The following is an 8,734-nucleotide window of genomic DNA, read 5'->3' as shown; positions in this document are numbered from 1 at the left end:
TTTTTCCTTTTGCTTCAGTGAGTACACAACTAATTAATCTAACTTTTGATGGCTCTGTCTTTTAAAATAGAAGGAAATAATGCAGGATTTGTGCTGACATGTGAAGTCGGAAGGCTATTTTTCTCTGTTGTTCACAGCTGGGTGCTAGAAGCTGAGGAAATGCTATCAATCTTCTCCTCTAAATCTCTCAGAGAAAGTGTGTTTTCTTTGAATATTAAATTATTCTCTTCCACAAAGAGAAATCTAAATGTTTGTTTTCCGAGATATTCCTTAAGCAGTCTCACTGCCGTACACAATTTGCTTTATTTTATTTTATTTTTTTCGTCCCCAGCTGCGAAGAGCTTTTCTGCAGCATTGTGGGATAATAACCTCCATCAACAGCGCACTTGAATACAAGTGAATTTAGTATGCATACTGTTATCTTTGAGTATGCTTAATTTCAGCACTTTTCCAGAATGAACGCTATGCATACTGAGTATTGGTTACAATTAGCATGTCACTTATAAAGTTGGATACAGCATATGTCTTGATTTTAGCTGCTGTATTTCAGCACCATGGACAGAGCCGCTTCTGTGGGAAGCTGTGTGGCCTGTAGGGTGAAATTCTGCTCTACAAGCCTCTGCAGGGAGCACAGGTTAACAACAGAACAGCGCCCCTAGAGCAGGTGGGGATTAAGTCAAAAAAAATGCTCAAGGACACTTAAGCAAAGTAAATGCTTCCTGTCACCGGGGCTTGAGCTTAAGCCCACTGGTTGAAAGATGGGAAAGACGTGCTGACAACTTCATTGGCTCGAGCAGAAACAGGAAGAAACCGGAGAGGGGAATTACAGTGTTTGCTGCAGATTTAAATCAACAGCACTGTAACATGCTTAAAATGTTTCTCCAGGAAACCCCAAGGACAGCACCCCTCTGACCAGTATTACCATTAATATGTTTTATCTTCGGCGCACTCTCATGTAATTACCACTCTCCCTGAAGGCAAAAACCTCCCTCCTTGGCACTACCCTTCCTTGTTTCTTTTGCCTTAATTCAGACGCACACAGCCACGCACACGCACAAATAAAGACCCCTTTTAACAGCTGGGATGCTGCCAGCCTGTGTTTGTGTTGCTGCTGATAATGTGCCACCACTATATTTGTCACCACCACCCCACTCACTCAAACACACCCAAATAGCTATGCCAGCATATGCACAATCTACCCCATGGGTACCACGCGCACACATGTGCAGTATGCAAGCACTGGCAACCTTGCGGTGCAACAATTCACACCATGTGAATGCTTAAATATAAATCATGAGAAATACACACAATCCATTGTGTGCACACTCTGGGGCCAACCGGTGTGAAGCAATAAAACAGAGAAAAGAGTAAATATATCGCGTGCAGCTGGAATACACTGGTCACGCTCTATCTCCTGCTCCCGCGTACCGGGCCTAATTTCACATTCAGATTTTACATTCATGTCTAATTAGGAATAGCTCTTTCTCTCTACTCATTATCGCTGTTTGACCTTTTGCTTGGGCTGTTTGAGAAACTGAGCAGTAGTCAATGAGTGGTCAGTGATAATGGCTTGTCATTTAGCTCAACACATGCTGATTAAATAAGATAGGCCCATGCGTATATACCAGCCTGTTGTTCCCAAATGGGCTCGGCTAATACGGGGCACCTCCTGTAGTCATAAAGATGCTTGGACAACAATATAGCTTCAACAAGCTGCACAAGAACAAGAAGACGCAGCGAGATCAAACAGTCCCTCTGCTTACTGGGACTTTCCCCCCTTTCAGATTTTACCCAGTCTCCCTTATGCAGGCATTCATTGGCATGAATTAATAATACCACTTCAAACAGATGCAAATTCATTGTACTGTGTCCTCTCCTGTTTTGACAAATGCTAAGGTATGTAGGCAGACTCCATCTGAATCCGCTGCTGTGATGAATTCTCCCGAGAATGTGGTGCCTATGCCAAAACTAGACTCCCGTGGCCTTTTGGACCTCTAAGTTTTATAGACACAGCATCCGCACAATGTATATTGATCCCTGAGACACTGCAAAGCGAGTGCTGCGCAATGTGTTCTTGCATTTAAATACAAGAACATCATTTAAGTGCATCTTAATTTAGCGTATAAAAACAAGCAGCACACAAATATACGTGAGCGCAGACGGAGACACGCACGACACTCACACAAATGTTGGCAGCGAAGTAGGCTCGGTATGTCTTTCATAAGCTGTGTCTGTGTGTGGGCTGCTGTGGCATGCATAAAATATTATTTTCTCAACAACTCGAGGTTGTGGAGGAGTTAGTTCAGGAAGGGGTGGGAGGGAAGGCCAGGGGATATACAGTATTTGGGCAGCTGACAGCTGCGTGCGCGTACGTCTGCGTGGGAGTCTTGGAAACGGGAGTGGGAGTCACTGGCGTTTGAAATGCAATGAGGTGCTTTTGAAAGGAGCGCCTGTCACAGGTAAGCAGGGTAGCGAGTGCAAGAAGTGTACAGTGATAAAAGGAGGAGAGGAGAAGTGCCCGTGCTTTAGGGTGGCGTTCGGTATCTGAGGGCTTTTTGCACAGTCTGAGGAAAGCACTCAACGCCACACACACTTAAATACAAAAGCTGCTGAAACATACATATACGCTTTGATCCTTTTGGGAACAATCCTCAGATTTTAGGGGACCAAAGTAAAAAGCTTTTTTTTTTTTAGCCTTGGTTTTGGGACCAAAGAGTGTGCGTGTGTGTGTTGAAGCTTTGTTAAGCCCAGAACAAAGACTTGATTCCATTGCTCAAGGTGATTGAGAGATGCTCTTGATGTTCCCTTCGCTTTCATGCATACTGTAAGGATAAAGATATGCCTTATAAATCAATAATTCCTGCATCACGTGCTCGGAGCCCGTCTTTGGTGCAGTGATGTCCTCCCCCTGTATCATTCTGCGTCCTCTGTAGTGCAATCTCCTCCTCGCTCTTCACTAGCTATTGAATGTCAGAGCAGTGCTGCTTAAAAATATAGCTTTCTTTTAAATCCTGCTCAGTTTATACATGTGGATTTTGAAGTGGAATTTATTAATGTCATGCCCTTTCAGGGATATGACTAATTATGAGAGAAAGGTTTGAAGGAGAATGTGTCGCCTGGGTGAGGTTATATAGCTGTTTCATCTGTCAACACTTTGAAAATGGTTCACCGTGCTCACACATTAGGGCTCTTACTGTTGTTGGTTAATCAATAGCTACCTCTCCATGCTCACTTCTTTTCTTCCCCTTTCCTTTTCTCGATGGGAAGCAGATGACAGGCTTAGGAAAGGACAGGCTTTGACGATGCTGTCAAAATGTGTGTGTTTTTCAGGACAGATTATACCACCCCCCTTTTTTTCTAGAGTGCTGAAGTGCTATCGAAAAGTTTTTTTTGTCTTTAGAAGAAAAAAAAAAGAAGTAATAATTGAAGATGAAAATACTGGATTCTTGCCTGTAGGTTGAAGGCTGTGGAGGTGTTAATTTGGTTGTGAATGCTTGGAGGAAATGTAAAATGAAATCTGCGAGAATTTATGGTCGTGAAGCGTATGCATCGGGAAAGGTCACAGCTCTGTCATTTAAAAGAGGAGAAAAAAAAAAGATTTCAATAAATGGTTGGCTCTGTCTCCGGTGAGATACTCGAGCTGCGTATGGCTGACTGGGTGATGCTGGAGCACTGGTGGAGAACAGAGGGGAGAAAGAGTGATGGAGCACATCCCTAACACCCTTCCGGAGAAAGAATACCCCAGTTAACTCTTAACGTCCCCCGAGATCAGGCCATCCACTGCAAGGGCAGAATAATACTGTATCTCTGCTGCAGCTGGTGAGCATTGTTGACAGCACTGATCCAAGATCCCTTATTAGAGAATGAGAGAAACCCCTTCAGCAACGTCACCCTGGAGAGAGGATGGTGCTAGGCAGGGGGATTGAGAGAGAGAGAGAGATGGGGGTGAAATAAAGCAGAAAAATAAGAGAAATTGTAGAAAATTGAAGGAATATTTTTAGAAGACTGCACAGGAAGAGGCAACCACACTGAGGGGAAAATAAAGGAGATAATCAACAGAGAGAATTACAAACTATTGAGAGAATAATTGTTAGTTTCTAGTTGCAACGTGCAACGGCTGCCTTTTTTGGTTTCCGTGGTGGAAAGATTGATCACCGGCCAATCGAACGCAGCCCACAAGGAGCAAAGAGTTCCGAGAAGTAGAAGCTGTGTTGGCTTTGCAGTTTGCATGTATGAGACTAAGTAATGCTCAAGGAAACTGCCTCCAGCTGTGAAGTGAAGTAGTGCAGGGATACTTGGAATCCAATATCAGTGCTAAGGCTTGAAGTAGCTTTAAGGCAAAGCTGCATTATAGATCTAGCCCTTGTTTCATGACAGCATGTGAAGTGCAACGTACCCCGAGCACGCAGGTTTTAATAGATGTGTCATAGGGGATGAGCATGCTCGTAATCAAGGGGAGAGGACGGGTGGCAGGACTGCGGACAACTTCCCATTAAAGTGATTCCTGCCAGACTACCATCTTAGCATTCACACCAGTAGCGGTTGCTTTCTCTTTAGACTCTCACATCGTCTTTTATGAACCTCTAAATCCACCTCTGTGCTCGCTGTTCCTCCCTGTACACCCCAGCTGAGCTTCCATGTTTTCCAAATAGGGCAGGAATAATTAGATGAGCAAACATGGTCTTATGGAGAACAAGCTCATCTTTTTTTGTTTCGACCAACTGCATTTATTTATTTATTTATAGCCTGATGAGATACTGTTTAATTAGGTCGTGTCACTTTAACTATAATGCGGTGACACCAGATTCAATGCAACTGACATTACGTCTGAAATGCACTCTAACCAGCACCATACAGCTTCTGCGGCTCTAATGAGCCTTATTATCAAATAAAATGTTGTCTGACTTTGCTCCAAAAACTTTCCCCAGCATGAAGTGTATTAGATACACTGTATCATAGCTGTACGCCAGGGCTAGTTATAAAACATTACTTTCATTTTCTTTGTGTCATCCTGTCCTTAATAAGTCTCTCCTGTATAGCAAGGCCAGTCCCCCCCCCCCACCCACCCACCCAACCACCCCCTCTCCACATCTATTATCGCTCTCCTCCATAGACAATAATGTTCAAAAAGAATCACAGTAAAACACTGTGACATTTCAAATCTCTGCAATGAGCTGGTTGTCAAGGAGATGTCTCAGTGAGATGTGTCAGGCAAAAAGAGGAAGTGCTCTTTTAAAAGAGCGTTTACCCAGCCACCGGAGGTGTAATGTGCCTGCCATTAGGACTCTGCAGGCAAATAAGGGAGTTAGAGAGACGCACTGTTCTCCACAGTGTAAGAAAGCACCTTTAGAGATCCGGGGGGAGTCCTTCTGAATCCTGATCAAAATCCATTAGAGTCTTGCGCAGTTAAAGGGAGCATGGTCCTGTAGTGACCAGGCAGCTGCATATTGACACACTGACACACACTGGTCATTTCTGCACCAGCCAGGCACAGTTAACATGAAACGGACAAGGACCTGGAGATCTTTCCCCCTCACTGAGGTCTCCTCTTGGATAACCTCATCCCCTTGGGGGGGAGGGGTGGGTGGGGTGGAACTGTTTAGAGCGGACTGGCCGATGAAACTGACGAAAAGTGCCAAAAACTATTGTTGATAAAAGATGCATACTGCTGTGTTGTGTTGGGGGGATATAGCAAGACAGGCTGAAAGGCGGGTAGACTGAAGCAGCTGTCAAAATGGTTGTTTGTAGCCCCGCGCGTACAGCGCTTTGGGGAAATAATAAACTGCATCATTAGAACCCCTGTCATTCACAAGTTGTTTGTAGCAGGCTGGCTGTAAATACCCACTCCAATGCATCGCACATAGAGCACAGGTCAGAATCATTAGGTGGCTAATTTAGCAAAGAAAAACACATCTTATGAGATGGTGTGCAGGTGTAATAACACACCAGGCCCACTGCAGCCATAAATTAATGCCATATTCCATCTTCTGCTTAAAAGTAATTGAAGTGAATGCTGTTGATGTTTAAGGCTTTCTTTGGGTCCTATATATTTCCTCGCAACAACATGGAGTTTATTTTATTTATACTTTTTTGTATAATTTTTATAATGGGTTTTTTTTTATGGGGGGTGGGGGTGAAACTGCACCTCTGCAGCTCTCGGGCCTGTTGCTCCGTGGGACCGGATGAAAAAGCGAAACTTTTCCTCGTCTTAATGAGTCAGCATTCCAGCGCAGGACCACGGTGTGCAGCCATATGGCACCACCTGAACGAGTCTGACTAGTGATCCAGACGACCTCCTGACGCCTGCAAGTGTTTGTGTCTGTGGCCGGTCTGTGCCACACCCCCTTCTCCTCGGTGCGGTGGTATGATCCAGGGATACTGTTATAGCACCACCGAGCCTCACCAGCAACAGCATCATCGGGTTCAACTGCGGCTAAACGCACCGCGCCGGGATCCCTGTCACACCGCACAGCGGAGCTGGCTCGCGCAGGAGATCCCTTCCTCCCCGCGCAAAATCGTCTCGTCGTCCTCCATCGGCATTTCAGAGCGAGCATCATCAGCATCATCAGCACCGCCGCCTCGAAACCAGACCGCGGAGAGAGGGTGTCTCGTCCACATTTTTTAACCGGAGCTCAAGTCACATTTCTGCCGGTGGTGGGGAGGGGGGATAGCACACACTTCGGCTTTTGCAGGCTGCTTATAGCACGGAATCGGACTAAAGGGATGGCTTTACGTCGGGAAGGTAAGCGGCACGTTCAGTTCTGGCCTTTTTAGTGGGCTCATTAAGCGGGGGAGGGAGATCGGGCTACGGTGCTGCTTGGCTAAACGAGGCTCGGGTGCCGAGACAACGTGAGTTTCACGGGAATGGTGATTATCAGCTGTTCTGATGCGCCGTGCAGTGCTATGACCTGTGCGTGTCTGTGCGCGCGTGTGTGTGTGCAGTGTATGACAGAGTGAGGCAGACACGCAGAGAGGGGGAGAGTATATAAACGTGTGTGTGTGCGTGTGTATGTGAGTGTGTTTGTGTACGTGTGTGTGGTTGGGCTTTTATGAAAACCAGTGCACCTCGTTTGAAGTGTGGGGATGCAGACTTTGTGCCTGTGTGTGTGACAACCTGTCTAAATGATGACGATCCGAGTACAGTGCGCGGAGCAGCAGGCTGCCAGCTTTGTATGTGTCGTAGCCGTTTTGAACACTCACAGCCTTGAGTTGTTGGGGTTTTTTTGTTGTTGTGTTTTGCTCCACTTCTGACTCGTCCGCTTTATCTCCATCAGCAATCAGATCCAGAGGGTGTAGATCTCTCTGACGCGCCTACCCGGGCCCGGGCTAGACATTACCACCAGTATAGGTCCAACAGGCACCGTGACCCACTGTGTTTCTCTGTTATTTTTACATCTCTCATGTCAACTCCTAGCCCTTCTGGATGGCTGGTGAGGCAATTTCTGGCCTAAATTATTGAGCTGCGTGATATCTATTTTCCACGTTGGCGCAGTTTAAAAATGTGTGAGGGTAAATAATTAACAGGCGGCAAATGCATTTTGATAAATCATAATTATTGTGAAGGCAGCGCAAATTGCACCGAGATGGATAGGCTCTGAGAGACTTAAATTAGACCTCCTCACTTCTACCCTTCACAGCAGATTATAAATAATTGTTTGGAGTAAACCACTCAAGGCACATTTCCAATAAATAAATAAATAAGTCATAGATAAGACAACAACAAATAAGGAAAACAAATATATGAATAATGCAGATTTCTGAGGAATTCTCCAGATATATTATTCCATTAGCTTTGAACTCTCATTCCACATCTTTTCCGATGGTATTAAATCTGGCTTTGTTTGATTGAGGGGAGGCAAAAGCATTTTAATCATAAGCTATAATTCATCAGCATCTCTAATACATGCATCTAATGCATCACCCACTACAGCCACTGTACACATCTCTCAGAGAGCTGCATTAGTGTTTGGACTGTTTCACCCATCTGGCATACCTGATTCCTGCATTATTATTTTGGAGTGTTCAAAAAAAAGAAAACAACAAAAGCAAACCAACCCGGTGTGGCTTCTGCTGCAAGCTTTGAACTGTGGGGATTTTTGTCACACGGTGTAACCCTCCCGTGTCACTGCCCTACCTGGCTTTGCTCACAACGAAGCTGTAGCTGTGCTTTATTCTTCTTCGGCTTGCACGTTATTGATAGTCATGATAAAAATCAGGCACTTTGTCTCAGCTCCATGTGATTAATAGAGTGCATCTTGTACAGGAGGCTTGATAACACACATACACACATGCTCTCTTCTTCACCATATGGACGCACACTCTTTTAGTCACATTAGTCATAGGGAGATGATGTGCATGCACTGGACCAGCAGAGGTTGATGGTTGGTGCTCTGGTGTAGATTGGCTTCGCATCGTGGCGGCGGCCTTCTTGTCATTCGCATAAATGCAGATGACTTTCAGTCCTTCCGCAATGATCAACAGTGATTAAATGCATATTTTTTTTAAATGGCACACCCATAATGGCAACACCTTAACAACAGGACAGGCCTTTGAATTGAAATGTCACTTCAGCAATTAAATGCTGCGCACACACCACTGATAAGGCCTTCCTGTCAGTCAACCAACTCACCACACCACCCTTCAATCACTCGGATATTCCAGATTGTACATTTAAACTCGAGCTAGCACACACACACACACACACACACACACACACACACACACACACACACAC

General features: G+C 45.1%; 1 protein-coding gene across 1 annotated transcript in view; it reads left to right on the top strand.

The window, feature by feature from the left end:
- The first annotated feature begins 6,234 nt into the window (after nucleotides 1-6,234).
- Nucleotides 6,235-8,734, top strand: part of tenm1 (teneurin transmembrane protein 1) — a 202,998-nt gene continuing 200,498 nt past the window's right edge. The window contains exon 1 of the mRNA XM_005916517.3: nucleotides 6,235-6,742. The gene's annotated coding sequence lies outside the window, so the exon portion shown is untranslated. The remainder of the gene's footprint in view (nucleotides 6,743-8,734) is intronic.

Source organism: Haplochromis burtoni, unplaced genomic scaffold (genome assembly GCF_018398535.1).
Source record: "Haplochromis burtoni strain Fernald_Lab_line unplaced genomic scaffold, NCSU_Asbu1 Contig_19, whole genome shotgun sequence".
Classification (NCBI taxonomy): Eukaryota; Metazoa; Chordata; class Actinopteri; order Cichliformes; family Cichlidae; genus Haplochromis; species Haplochromis burtoni.
Note: the sequence above shows the minus strand (reverse complement) of the source record. Positions and strands in the feature narration are given on the sequence as shown.